Genomic DNA, 15,738 nt, shown 5'->3' with positions numbered 1-15,738 from the left:
CAGAGAAATTCCTATTTAAAATAATGGCCCGTCCCTTGTCTCCCTTGTATTTGTCGCATATCAGTGACTTAATATCCGGTGCTCCGCACTACCCTCAGTTTCCGTTTGTAGAAACTACGGCAACACGCAAATGCAGAAGTGATTATATAGCATCTGGTATGCAGCATCTGTTGTTCTGTTATTATAGATCACGATTACTCTTTGGCGAGTAAAGGAAACCCAAAAAAGTGTAAACGTAGGCCAAATGAGGCAAGCAGGCTTATGGACATACGAAGAAATAAAACAAGGATTAATATCGGCGTGGCGTTTTCTAAATGGAGAGAGCTTCACGACCAACTTGGACTCGACAGAGAATCCACTCTCGCATGTGTTTTAATAGACAGGTAAGCACTTTTTTTTATTGTACACGAAATACTCATGCACAGATTATTTGAAATGAATGCAGTTACCCTATGAAATACAGTAGGCCTATATGTCGCACAAAAATATGTAGCCAATAACGTTACTTGTAAATGCTGCGGGTTCGTTCCAATTTACTTTTTAAATGACGACTGTATGACTGTTTTAAACAGGTAAAACTGTGTAGCATTATGCTACCAAATCAATTGACAAAGTCCAATATCAGTCGCAGGCTAAAGAAGCATTACATTCCACGTTTCTTGCAAGCTAATTCATTACGATGACATAAAATAAAATTCATTCATTACCTCATCCGTGAAAATGATGGGCGATCTCCATACGCCTCTGGATGGTGAAAACGACATGTCCCATAATTCCACTCACCTACATAACGTCATTTAGCTTCGCCTTTTGTTGTTGTTTCGAAAGTGCGCCATCTAGCGGACCAAATATTCCATATTGTGGCTTTAACCCATGGTTGCGTAAAATATGGAGAAATCCAAACACTGGTTTCAATCAGTTTAGAAAATGTCTGTATTTGACCCAACTATAGGTTGAAACAACTTAAAGGAATAGTTCACCCAAAACTAAAAATTCTGTCATCATCATGTCAATTAAAATTGTATAAACGGTTTTACCGGCAACAACATAAACAAACATTGCTGCGCATGAGCGCTTCTGTAGCCCAAACTTTTGCAAAGATTAGAGTCCCTGTAGATTATTTCTGAAAACAAGCAAAGTAAATTACATTAGCTATACGTTAAAAGTATGTCTAGCCAGTACTATTTTGGGTTACCAGTAGAAGAACCATTTCTTGGCTAAACTTAAATGCGACAAAGTTACACGACCCATTCAACAAATAGTTGAATACAATTGATATAAAATAAAATTCAACAAATTGCTAATTTAATATGAATATATAATAAAATGTTAATATAAATGTATATTCATATAAATTAAATATAAATGGCCATATTACTAGCCACTAGCAAGATCGATAAGCAAACACACTCTGTCTATATCTGTTGAACACAAAAGAAGGTATTTTAAGAAGTGTCTTAGTGCTTTTGTGTCCAATGGAAGTCAATGGGGCCCAATGTTGTTTGGTTACCAAATTCTTTCTTCAAAATATCTTCTTTTGTGTTCCTCAAGTCAAGTCATTTTTATTTCTATAGCATATTTAAAAGCAACAGAGTTGTGCCAAAGTGCTGTACATTTAAAACAGAGCATACAACACATCTTACATCAAAACAACAAATCTTAATCAAACGCTAAAGAAAAGAAAAAAAAATTGCTCAAAAGTAAGTCATACAATAACAGGAAAGACATGAGGCTTAATATATTATGATGAATTTTAAGTAAACTGTATCTTTAGGATTTAGTACCAGGATAAAACATTCCTATGATGTGATGTCTTGAATTAGCGAGTCGTGTTTCGGTTATAAGGTTCACTAACGTACACTGAGACCACACACACACACACACACACATAATGTTGTTCCCTGAGCCCCTATATCTGTTAACAACCCCAAGAAAGGTTAGCAGGGTCCTGTTAGTTGCTCTCGGTGGTGCCTGTTTGTGATCAGGCCCACCTGTGGTGCATTAGTAAAGAGAAGGAAGAGAAAGTGACCATGTAAACATGCGATGGATGGAGAGAGAGGGCAGCAGAGGAGGGGAGAGTCTCAAGGGGCTTGTGATTCAGACCACACGCAAAAGCTGGAACCATCCGAGCCTGTTCCCTCTCTCATCCAGAGCCCGGCTGCTCTCTTTCACTAAGACCTTTTTGGATCAGTATTACAGGGCTTGGCAGAGTTGAATATCCTCTCAACAGATTTTGCATATCTATTATTTGTTTAGGATTACCTTCCAGCCTCTGCCGTTATTATTCTGTGATTCTGAAGCTATTTAGACTGCTCATATTCAATGAATTTAAATGAAAAGTGTTATTTAGAGATGTAGCCTCAATTGTAATAAAAACAATTTTGTGACGTTTGTTTAATTTCTTAGTGCAAAACTTGTTTTGCCTACCTATATACTGTAGTAGCCTGTGCGAAGTCTCTGGTATTCTTTTATGTGCACGAATACTCAATCGTTTTCTTTTCTTTATCACTATACTCATATAAAGCTGTTTTTTTTCTTATTCTTTTTACACCGTGTTGTTATTACTGCCTCTCGACCTCACTGTGAACTGGAAACAGCTCATTACAGATCAAAACGCACTATCACGCCGTCCATTAACTACACCACCTGCATGATAAAGGTTCCCTCCGAGCCTTTGATTCTGATAAACGTCACATTTAACGTCATTATTTTGTACTCAGCTACAGTTAGCTATTCATCAACTTTCAACACACAGCCGGGCCCCAAACCACAAAACACACAGATTTTGCAGTGTACTCCCCGTGTGCGTGTGGAGAACCAGAAAATGTTTCTCTGGGCCAGAAAGGCTGTCATAATAGGAAACCTCATTTAAAACAACAGACTGTTGCTTCATTGATTAACAATATCTGACATACACTCGATGAATATCCACTCTTGCCAGAAATTGTAATGAAGACAAGACGAATGTATCGTGTTTATTGGCCTTTAATTAAAGGAGAGAATGCTCAGGCTTCAATCGGCATGAGCGACTTCACTCTTATCGGCCTCGGACATTCATGCTAAAACGCCGGTCTTTAACGAACTGGAAAAGTAATTACTGAGGAAGGGATGTTGTCAATATCAGCCTGCCCTGAACTGGACATATATTGACTGTTTGCTCCGTAGCTTTGATTCATTTATCATTAAATACTTGCCTAATGCGTGATTAAGAAGGAGGGCTGTGTGTCTTACATGACATAATCTGTTAAAACTGTTAATTTATTACATTTATGTGCTGAAGTCATTGATCGTATCTACTTTTTAAACCTTTCATTATAATATCTCATTCTCCTTGTGTTCAGTCATCTCAAGCTACATTAGTCAGGTTATAGAAATAATGTACAAAATAGATTATATACTGTTTCCATAATGTCTAGTGTGTGGAATGTTTTAATATACATTATATTACAATTAATGTACTTATACACTTTAAAAAAGGTGTTACGAAAGGTTTTCCACAGCAATGACATAGAAGAACTATTTTTGGTTCCCCAAAGAACCATTTTTTTCTTGATTTTTGTAATCTTAAGTACTCTTTTCCGCAACAACGGACCTTTCGCGAAGCAGAAAGGTTCTTCGGACGTTAAAGGTTCTTTGTGGAACCATTTATCCAAAAATCTTTCTTCTGTGGGTCCATGTGTGGGTTTACTTGTATTCACTTGTATCAGTTTTCAAAAGACGTTTTTGTTGATGTCAAACACCATAGAAAAAAATACACCTCAAAATAATGATGTAGAAATAAGAATATTATATAGACGGTTCAGCGGCGACGACATAAACAAACTTTATGGGCCCAAACTTAACTTCCGGTAGACCTCCGCAAAGAATCAATAACTGTTGAGTAGTTTTAATTGAATTGAATACATTTAATATACAATCAAATATGAATATAAACTAACATTAATATTAAGATTGATTATTACAGATAAAGATTGATTATTATTGTCATATTACATAAAGTAACAATGTATAACCCTAAGATATACATTTTCATTACAAACTATAAAGACAATATGTGTCTAAGATTGGAATCAAACCATTGCAATCATAGCAATAGTGTAATTTGATATACATCCTACAGATATACTGATATATTTATTTATATCTACTTCCATTTGAAATGTAATACCCTTATTAAGTGTGTTTTTAAGTGCATGTGTGGGTGTGTGCAAGATGTAGAAAGAGACAGAACCAAGAGCTCACAACTGTAATACCTGCAATTGCAATGCCTTTTAGTGCAACCCATAATAGACTGTGTCCTTAATCATAAGGGCAGCCATTAAGAAAAAGCCGTCAATGTGACGTATGAAGGTATAATAGCCGCCAATAAAGAGGTAATGTAAAGCACACACCTACCCACAAGCACCCTCTGTGACACCAGTTTGTATTGTCAATAGTCTGAAACACCAGAGGCTTCGGATTCTTCACTGGGATTGCGGTCTGACGTTTAGGGGCCGCATCCCCTTTCATCAGTTACATGAGCTGCTGCTTAATTAGACAGCACACGAGCAGATGGAGTGTGTGTTTGGGGAGTGGGAGGAGAAAGCCCGTTGAGTTTGTTATTAGTAAATGCAATCCTTTGGCTGTTTTGAACTGTCACATTTTATAAACAGTTTTGCGAGTCCTATCCATGACACTACCCTCTTTAAGAAACACTACCGGTGTTCGGTTCAGTCTACTCGGTCTACACATAAATGTGAAGTGCTGGTGAGTTGGTGTGTGGGAGTCCATGAGCCTTTTTTCTGTAACTCCCATGGTGGCTTATTAACTGTAGGCTACTAAGATGTTCTGCCAAGATTCTCAAGTGAATCTCTCCCGCACTGTCTCTCTCTCACTTCCTTTCTCTCTTTTAATTTGTTTCTCTATTTCCCCATTTAGGGCTGAACACCTCGTTCTCTCCGTTTTCCTTTTGTCTGATCTGGCTGTGACTCCTGCAAGCTTGTCTGTAAAACAGATGAATTTAGAGGTGCTCTAGTAGGGAACACAACATACACCAACATACATTCTTAGTAAAAATGTTCTGAACAGATATCGAATTTGTTTGATTTTTAGACCACACGCACACAAATGGCCTAAGACATATGGAAGACATAAAAGGTAATTAGCACACTTTAACCAGTCATGCCTACTGTTTAGATGCCTGCAAGTACATGTATACACACACATGTTGGACACATTTTCACACCCATGGATTAAAGCCAGGGTTAAAATGAAAGCATCTATTCGTCTGATGTCACAGCACAGAGTCTGGTCTGATTTCCCCTTTTAATCCCAACAATTGAGCAACAAAATCATTGAAAATGTCCGTTGGTCTTTAAATGTGTGTGTATTATATTTCCATGTAAATGCTGAGGTACAAGAACCTGTGGATTCACTTGACAAGGCTTCTCACCCCCCCCCCCCCAAAAAACTGCTTTTGCTGAAAGATCTCAAAGTTACTAACATGCCTTGAAGAAATAGTGAAACAACCTGAAAATGGTAACGCTAAACATTAGGGCCTGGTTTCAAAGACAATTGGGTTAGGGATAGTCCCAGACCAAAAAGAATGTTTGAGCTTTCTAAACTGAAAATAACTTGCCATGACATATCTTAAAATATGTCAGTGCCATTATTTTGTCTAATGTTTAAGGCATTTTTATAAAAGCGACTTAAATATCCTAATTTAAAGGAAAAGTTCACCTCAAAATTAAAATTGTGTTATTTTTTACTCACCCAAATGACGTCCAACATGTTTCAAGACCTCCTGGCATCTTCGGAACACAAATAAAGATATTTTTTGGACATCCGAGAGATTTCAAGGCCTCCTCATAGACATCATGGTTATAGTTGTTGTCAAGGTCCAGTACAAAAGTACTAAAGACATCGTTAAATTGGTCCATCCGCTCATAGTGGCTCAATTGAATTTTTTTGAAGCGACGAGAACACTTTATGTGCGAAAAACAATCCAAAATAACGACTTTAAACACGAACCGAATGCGCTTGCGTCGAAGTGCTCTCATGAACGCGCACCATAGACTGACAAGCAAATCATGCTACAACGTACGAATGAGATCGTACAAATTCGTATGAATTAGCCAAAATGAGCCACTTAGTACAATAGTTACGTTTTTGCTGTGAGATTGTGTTGGAACTGTGTTGTATGGCAAAAGTAAGTTGCATACATTTTTTATTTTGACATATTTACAACATATTCGGAAACAAGATAAAGGTGAGCAAATACTGACAAAGTTGTCAATTGTGGGCGCACAAACAGATGGTTGAACAACAGCTGAACAACATTTAACTTATTTGTTTAGTAAACGCAAGAGTAATTTAACAAAGGTTAAGGATGATGTATGCTCTGCACAAACAAATGTCTGCTGGGTGAGTCACTTAAGTGACTTGAAAAACAAAAGTACGAAAAAACAGTGACACACATTTCAATTTGACACTATGTCTGGACCGTCAAGACTCAATATAAACAGTCTGGCCTCCTAGAAAACTGTAAACACACCACACTATTGACAAAGCTACTTAAAAACAATATAAACAGGGTAATTTTGCTTAAAACATGGCCTTTAATCTCCACTGTCAGGTTTCACGTGTTTCCAGTTCATAGATTTAGGCCAGTTGGTCACCACAAATTGAAATAAAAAACAGTGTGACATCTAGACTTTTAAGTACATAAGTAAATATGAACTGTAAATGGAAGATGATTGATTTGTTGGGCCGATTGTAGGTTTTGTGTCAAATTATAATTGGCAGAAAACAATTACGCCACAGATGGTTTTCTCATAATCTTAGGTTAATCTCCTATTATATTAGCAACCGTTCTGATGTGGGTCAATCCTTCTGAGGCATTTGCGCGTGTCAAAGTAATGCTGTGTGTTGGGTCATTACAAGATCTAAACTTAAGTTTAATTTTTGGGGGGGTTTACATTGCACTTTCATGTGGCTATCCTCCTTTAGTATGTATGTAGCAAGGTAGGTTAAATCTGCAAATAATAATTTAATGTTGCATGTCTTTGAAATAGCTGTAACAATAGTAACCAGGCAGGAAAAATGACTATGATTATATGTATTAACAGACAATTGAAATAAGAGAAATATACACACTTCCTAGATGTTATATAGAGGAACAGGAGATAATGCTCTTTAAATGAGCACAAGCTTTTATTTCCTCTTATGACATAATATGAACATTAAATAGTAAAGGGAGATCTCATTTTACATATAGAATTAGATTTAATTGGACAATGAAAAGAAAGAGAGAGAGAGATTTCATATGCACTAAAAACATGCTTCTCTTTTCTCTAAAAGCTTCTCATTTTAACGCTACCTTTACATTTCATTGTTTGAGTCTGTCAAATGTTATTTTTTGAGAGTCTCATTTTTCAAGTACAGAACCCTGTCGTTGGAATAATGACTCAGGGTTCCTCAAATGTGATTTTTTATGCTTGTTTACCTCTCTAGACTGATGTGAATCCATCATAAAAGCGACACAAATCTGACATCAATATGATGATTCTACATTATGATATATTTTGAGTGATGAGTGTGCCAATGTCAATGTCCTTTTATACAATGCTCTCTTTTCCCCATTTATCTATTTACACAAACACATGCACGCACGCACACATTGGTACTCATTACAAAGACTTTCCATTGACTCCATTGTTTTTATAGCTGCTGATATTTAGTGAGCTAGCCCTTATCCATTCCCTCATATAAACCTAATGGAAGTTTTACATTAGTTTAGTCAGTATTTCCTATATTGTGAAATGAAATTTCTACAGTTTAATTGCCATAATGTACTTTAGCTGAACCAGATATACACATGCACATAAAACACATCCACACTGTGTTTTATTAATGTTTACTCAATAAACATTGACTTTCCTGTTATGGCTGTGCAGCTTATGAGCTGGATCTTCTAACTATTGTGTTATGATTCTCAGTTTAACTAGTCATTTTAAAATGATGAAAACTGTGAAAATGTAAATAAAGAATTTATTAGAAGTATATAGGTATATCAATATACCGACTATACAGTCAGAAACAGTGTGTCAATTACACATGTGGTGTATACGTTTTTATGCTAATTAGTTATGTTATTTTATACTAATACAACATAATAGCATACATACAGAAAAATAGAATATAACTTCTGCTCTCTCTTTGTTCCTATAACAGCAGCTCTGAAGGAACAACCAGTTTCCAGAGGTCAACAGTATGAACATCTAATTTTCCAGTACTAATGTTTTTATATGGTAATTTTTGTCCAGTCTCTGGATTTTTTTTATGGCATTTGACATTTAAACCAATGTGATCTGAGTGGAAAAACAGACATTAAATTGAGCTAATTAAGCGTGCAGGACAGAAAGAGAGCAAGACATAGATAGACAGAAAGTGATGCCTGAATTTAGTGTCGCTGAGCCAAATTAAATCCTTTTCCTATCTCAAACGGTCCAATCACAGCGAAGACATTGGACCTAAATGGAGCCTTTGTCTCTGACATAAGTCCTCTCGCATGGGGGTCACATTCCTGAAACTTATTTTGGACTTAAAGGGAAAGTTCACCCAAAAATGAAAATTCTGTCAAGAGTTACTCTCTAGTTGTTCCAAACCTGTATACATTTCTTTGTTTGGTTGAACAAAGAGAAAGATATTTGGATTGACTTTGGATTGACTGTCCTACATTCTTCAAAATATCTTCTTCTATGTTCAACAGAAAGACAAAAAGGTAATTTTCCTACTATGTTATTCAATGGGGTCCAAGAACTGTTTGGTTATAACCATTCTTCCAAATATCTTTCGCTGGGTTCATCAGAACAAAGAAATGGAACAGATTTGGAACAATTCGAAGGTGAGTAAATGATGACAGAATTTCTATCACTTTAAATATAACCACCCCCAACACATCCATAAAATTACACTGAATATTGAATTTGGTATTGTCAACATGCAGTGAGATAACTAAACCACGATGTGTTGGCTTATGATGTTAGTCTCTTTCTCTTTTCAATATTTTCGTTTTAGATTTTAATGACTGGTGTCTGTGTTGTAATGCTCATATTTGTTCGAAACATTTTCATGTGGCTTCTTTTAAAAAGGGTGAGGTAACTGCAAGCTTTTATAAGTGCTAATAACAGACAATCCCAGACCCACACACAATAACAAGTAAATCTTTATGTCGTCTCTCATTTCTCTCAACATTCTTAGTGAAACAGCTTCTGGCCTCCATCTTCCCTCAGACAAACACACACACAATTTATCATTTCCCAGCCCATTAGCAGACATGATGCCCATTTTTCTCAGATAAGATTTTTCTTCGAGGAATTCTTCCTGATCGGGGTTGGTCTCCTCCTGTGGTGCTGTCTACAGGGAAGCTGCTTTATCAGTTTGCCAGGAGCGTCTCACCCTAATCCACCCAGCCAGCTGACTCACATCCCCCAGACTGCTGATAGTGAAATCATTTGAGGTAAGACTCATGTCTTCATAGCGATATCTAACTGTTGCTGTAATATTTTTTGTCTGTTCTGAACTTCTCAAATGCTTCTGATCTGAACTCATACAATCTCTCTCACACTCACTGTCTATGTCTTGTTCTGTTGGGATCCATTTTGGCCCAGTTTCAGGCAGGTTATTCAAAGGTCAGGTCTTCATCTTCCCATTTCCTGTAGCCGCAGGAGGATCGTGTGTGTTAGCACTCATGACTCTTTTCATTTTACTGTGTAGAAGTCTTTGTTCTACTATAACAGTCATGTTGTGTGACTTGTGATACTCTCAGTACAGAGGTCAAGGGTTGGAGGTTAAAACAAGGGGCGTCATAACCTCACTACTGCCATCCCGTGTCTTTTCCATGAAATCATGTGGAGTTGGAATGTTAACTGTGTTTTTCTTCTTTCTGTTGTGCGCACACACACACACACAAGTAGATTGTCATTAATAATGTGTTAATGTGGATCCACAATATTGTTGTGAATTATAACTAGCATATTTTTTATTTAGATTTACATTTACATTTAGTCATTAGCAGACACTTTTATCCAAAGCGACTTACAAATGAGGCATAACAATGAAAGCAAGCAGTGCAACAAAAGGGCATCAATGTGTAAGTGCCATAGAACTGGCCTCAGTTTGCCTAACGCAGTGCACGAAGCTATATAAATAAAAACATATAGACAATACTTACAGACGATAGATTTTCATTAGAGAGAGAAAAAAGTTAAACAGTAATAGCAAGAGGAGTCTGTGTTAATGTGTCAGGTGTTGACGAAAGAGATGTGTCTTTAGCCCATTCTTAAAGGTGGCTAAAGATTCCGCTGTTCTTATAGAAACATACATATATATATTATATATAATATCGCTGCTGTCCATCTGAAACCTTTTATCTCCACATTTCATGATTTTTACCTTTTCTCATAAATCATTATTTTTAATCTCCATTTATGTTTATCACTGGGTTTTGCAAATATCTAACCAATAAAAGGTATTAAAAAGTGCTTGTCAACTTTGACAACACAGTATTTATTAATTTAAAAAGTGCATTGTTTTTACATTTCTTGAAATACAGCGAATTTGGACACCCAAGGTTTCGGAAGGACAGCGACATTATGTATAAACAGTATGTCTGTCTGTCAGACTTGTATCTATAAGATAAGAGTAAAAATTTGACTTTGTTTTGAAGTAGAGCCTGTTACAAAGTGGTATTTTTACAGTAGAATGTGTTACTATCCCTTTACAATTACAAATTAACCATCTAACAGCAGGCTTATTCAAATTCATTGTAACCGTGTTTACATTCCAGTCTCCCTTACGCCATAAAAAGAGAATAAATCAAACAAACTATTGATTTCGTTTGTAGGTTTATGTGTATTAAGGGTTTGAAAGTTGTCCAAATCTATCCACTCCAACAGTTTTTTCTGTCTGTCTCTCTTTCCCGGCTCTCTCACATTAGTTTTTTCTTATTCATGTCATAACCTGATGCTTGCCAGGTCCAGCTGGCTGAAAGGCTGATGGATGACTTTGAGGATGTTGTGAGTCAGGATTCCTCCAATTTGATTAAGTGCTGTATTCAATTTAGATTTACAGGGACACTGGAAATTTCTGTAAATGTACCAGCCAGTTTAGCTATTACAGCATATTAGCTATATTTCATGGGATCACAGTTGGCTATGGTAGTACGATCCATTTGATCTGTAGTGTCAAATGGATGGTACATATCATTGCTATCAAAAAATGAAATGTTTTGCCGTAAATTAAACCCTTTGACATTTTTAAACGAATGCATAGCTGTTTATGTTCACACACAGAAAAAAAGACAATTAAAGCACCCACCACCCATTCTTCCCATCTTTCTTCTTCAAATCACTAACATGTGTTTTGGAAAAGGGCCCCAGGCCAGACGTTTGAGAGGCACCCGACAAACCAGCTTCAGAGAGTAATTGACCGCAGACTGGAAACCTTTAGCCCAGCATCCTTCTGATGTGACAGCTGATTTCATAAACCTTTGCATACTGAAGCCCTACAGACCAGACTGTAGTACTCTCTGAATCATCCTCCTATAGACAGGCCAAACTCAGACTCTACCGAGACTACATGTGCTCAATGTCAACTCAATCTGGGAACATTGAACTCATAGTGAACAATCACCACACAGCACCACACTGAATATATTTCAACTCCTGGTAACTGCTCCTTTGTGTATTAGTGGACATAAATCATGCACAAATTGAACAAATAGAATGATCTAATAGATGCCACGACCAAGCGTACACTGAGACTGAAGGTTTTTCTGATGTTTTAAGTCTGTGACTATAGTCTGTGAGTAAAAGGCCGGGATTCTAGATGGTTTCAAGTTAACTTCCAGTCTGTGTTTGTTTATAATATATCAATTTATTTTATATAAAATTTATATTAATTTATACTAATATTTTATGGTATATTAATTGTATTAAATTACATTAAAACTACTCAACAGTTATTGATTCTTTGCTAAAGGGATACTTCCTTCAAAAATGAAAATTCTGTCATCATTTACTCACCTTCGAGTTGTTCCAAATCTGTATAAATTTCTCAGAGAAAGATATTTGGAAGAATGTTTATAACCAAACAGATCTTGCCCCCCATTGACTCCAATAGTAGGAAAATTTACTTTATCTTTGCTTTGTTCTGTTGAACACAAAAGAAGATATTTTGAAGAATGTAGGACAGCAAACAGTTCTGGGGCAGTTTTGACTACTATTTTTTCCTACTATCGTAGTCAATGGGGGGCAAAATCTCTCTGGTTATAAGCATTCTTCCAAATATCTTTCTCTGTGTTCATGATCACTTTAGCCCCAGAGGGGGCAGTTAGTTATTTGCGGAAAACCCCGGGAAAAGATCGGGTGGGGTGATTAAGTTCAGCTCTTAAGTTCAGTGGGGTGCGTGCCTGAAGGCCTCTCTGTTGGAAGTTATCCTTTTAGGCAGGGATGGAGATGAATGGCAAGCGTCCTCTGCCATTATGCTGCTAATAGAGAAGGTCAGAGGTCACGTTTAACCCCTATTCCTTTTATTCCGTGGAGTTGCTTGCTGATCCACACTCTCATTTGCACATTAGCTTCCAGCTGAGAGATTCTCATGCACACATGATACAAACTGATACATGTTGTGTTGTGACAGTACACCAACCTTTTCCTTATTCAGTCTATTGTTCAGTCTATTCAGGGAAGGGAAAACACTAACATTAATCAATTCTGCTACAATTAGTATAAAAATAAAAGCTCAATTTCTCTTTCACCTTTTCAACTATTGTAAACTATTGTAAAATGCCAAAAAAAGCCTGCCAAATGTGCAAAATGTAAAAAAGAGAGAAAATACAATTTCCATTAGTTTGAGACATGTATTTTAAAGCTTTTAAGTTTACCTTATTTGAATTGGATCTAAATGCCTGATTTAATAGAGTGAACATTTGAGTATGTAAACTTTACTTCTGAATCACCCCTTTTGTCTCTCTCTCTTCTCTGTTTGTGTTTGCATTATAAGCCTCACATGACCTAATTATTCATTCATTTTTGAGAAAAGACAAAGGACATACAGCTCACATACAGTACAGACATACACATACAAATCACGTGGATCTATTTTCAAACATGTAAACACAGGCACACGGCAAAAACATGAACGTGCTGTTAGCTGACGGAGACCTGGTAAGGATCTAACATGTGTTAGGGTTCATTTTCCGAAGCAATCAAAATCTCTACTGACATTGAATGACATGCATGAATGAAACAGAGATTTAAGTCAAAACAGAAGTCAAGCACAAATCAATGGTGTTGCTATTCTTGACGGAAAGGATTTGTGTAAATTAGTTATGTCCCGATCACGTTTTTTGTGCCCCCGATACGAGTGATTAAATGTTGTGTATCTGCCGATCCGATTCCCAATCCAATACTTGTATTTTCCTAGTGCTAGTTTCACGCTCGAGGAATATTAAGGTTATTAAAATAGTACTATTTAACAGTTCAGCTTAATCCTGCATTATACTAAAACTAATAGCATAAAATATTGTAGCAAACATGAATGACAGAATTCGTTTTTTCTATTTATTCAAATAGCAGGATTAGATTAAAAATTTTAAAGGCATTCTTTATCAAGGAACTATGTAAATTTTATTGCAGCTGGACCGGAGTTTGTCCTCATGAAGAGACAGACTAACAGAGCTTCATTCAACACTGCCTCAAACTAAAACACTAAACATAATACTGCAAGCTCACTCTGTGGTATTCACATAGGCCTATATATATATATTTAAACTTTCACTTTGAAATGAAGGTAAATCAGCCTCTCTGTTGTGTTAGCGGACAGCTGCTAATATGCGTCTCATCTGTGTCATTTTGTTGTAAAGCTCCGGTAGAGCGCTGTATGAAGGAAGAAATCAGACGCTAACCTGTGTTCTCTATCACAGCGTTACAGAGCTGAGTGAGCACGCTGTAATCCGTCCACTTTTGGCATTCAATTGTTATTATTAAACGAACCTCCATTGCTAACGTCCTGCACAATGCTCGCGCTTCAGACATTACAAACAGCTGTTCTGCTGCTCTTGTATTTCCACTCTGCAGACACAGCTGTCACAGGCAGCTCGCGTTCTCGTTTACAAAACTTGCGTGACGGCAGACGTGATCGGAAATGATCCGGCATAAAATAGCCGATCCCGATCAGGTTAAAAAATGCCTTGATCGGCCCCCGATCTTTGCGATCGGCTCGGGACATCCCTAGTGTAAATATTTCTATAGAAGCCTGACAAAAGGGTTGATCAAAGGATTAATAATTTATAATATATGGGAATTTTGGTAACATAACACTTATTAAATTATGTTTTCAAGATGTTAAGTCCCTCATCCTTTTCATAGAGCAACCCAGACTCTTAAAAATTAATGCACGCACACTCATATTGTGTCCTCATGTAATTTTTGTGCCTGTAAAAAACTGATAAATGAATACTGAGGTCAGTGTGTTGTGGTATACAGTACAGCGATTGTGGGTGGTCTCTTTTTCACAGCATGTTTCTCTAAAGCACTCTGAGCCTCACTAATTTGCCAGAATATTTCTCATCTCTTTACAGTTAGGCTTTTACATGTTTACCTTCTCAATTCATGTCTGGGGTCACTTGAAATTGGGGTCACTGGAACCATAAAACCAGGGTCCACTAAGATTAGCGCTAAGCGCTATGTAATGTGTCAAAAACACCCGGTCCGGTCTGAGATGAGCTCGATGCTAATGTCCAGATCCGGGATTGAGTTTCTCGCTAAGCCGGGGGTCTTGTTTTGACAGATGATAAGATTGTGTTTCTCAGGGTCTTTTAAAAACACATTTGTCCAGACGCAGTGAGAAAAGTGTTGGCCGAGTAGGAGTGAGAGAGAAAATAAACACAGCAATAACAAAGAGTGATAGCTGAGAGAGAGCAACAAAAAAAGAGAGGGATGACAGGGAATAGCAGAGAGGTAGAAAACAAATTTTTGTTTTGCAGAGGTGGCAATAATAATAGTGATGATAGATCCTATACAGAACCTTGTACGCATTTAAATGTCTATACAGTAAAATGATTCGCATATTGAAACACTGTATTGTATTTAACCTCAAGTTTGATAAAGTTTGATAAACATAAGATAAAGCAGATTCACAGCTTTATAGGCTAAAATAATATTTTTTCCATTGACGGCATCACAAAATACATTCTTGAAGGTCAGTGTCAACTAGGGATGTAACGGTTCACTCAGCTCACGATGCGATGCGATTCACGATTCTGATCTCACGATGCGATTTATTCACGATTTACTCACGATTTATTTTGAAAAAATGAGTTGAAACAAATTAGAAATGAACAACGTCCCTTGCATTATTTCTTAAATGCTTCACGTTTCTTTGTATGATAAAATAATGTTTTATTTCAAATAACAAAACTAAACTGCAATTTTATAACAAATTAATAATAGAAAAAGTCTCTTTAATATAAACAAACTAATACTGTCTGTGCTTTTCTTGGATTTTTTTGCATTTAAGAAATATCAGCATCCACGTTTAGGTTTGCAGTGAAAATAGCGGCCCCTGCTGTTCAAAAAATGTATTGCGATTCAGTTCAAGCCTCAACCGATTTGAATCGTCGCTCATTATAACCGATTTTCAACCGGCTCACGGTGAATCGTTACATCCCTAGTGTCAACCTATGCTGTATGTGTT

The sequence above is a fragment of the Triplophysa rosa genome, linkage group LG2, assembly GCF_024868665.1.
Source record: "Triplophysa rosa linkage group LG2, Trosa_1v2, whole genome shotgun sequence".
In the NCBI taxonomy this organism is placed as follows: domain Eukaryota; kingdom Metazoa; phylum Chordata; class Actinopteri; order Cypriniformes; family Nemacheilidae; genus Triplophysa; species Triplophysa rosa.
Note: the sequence above shows the minus strand (reverse complement) of the source record.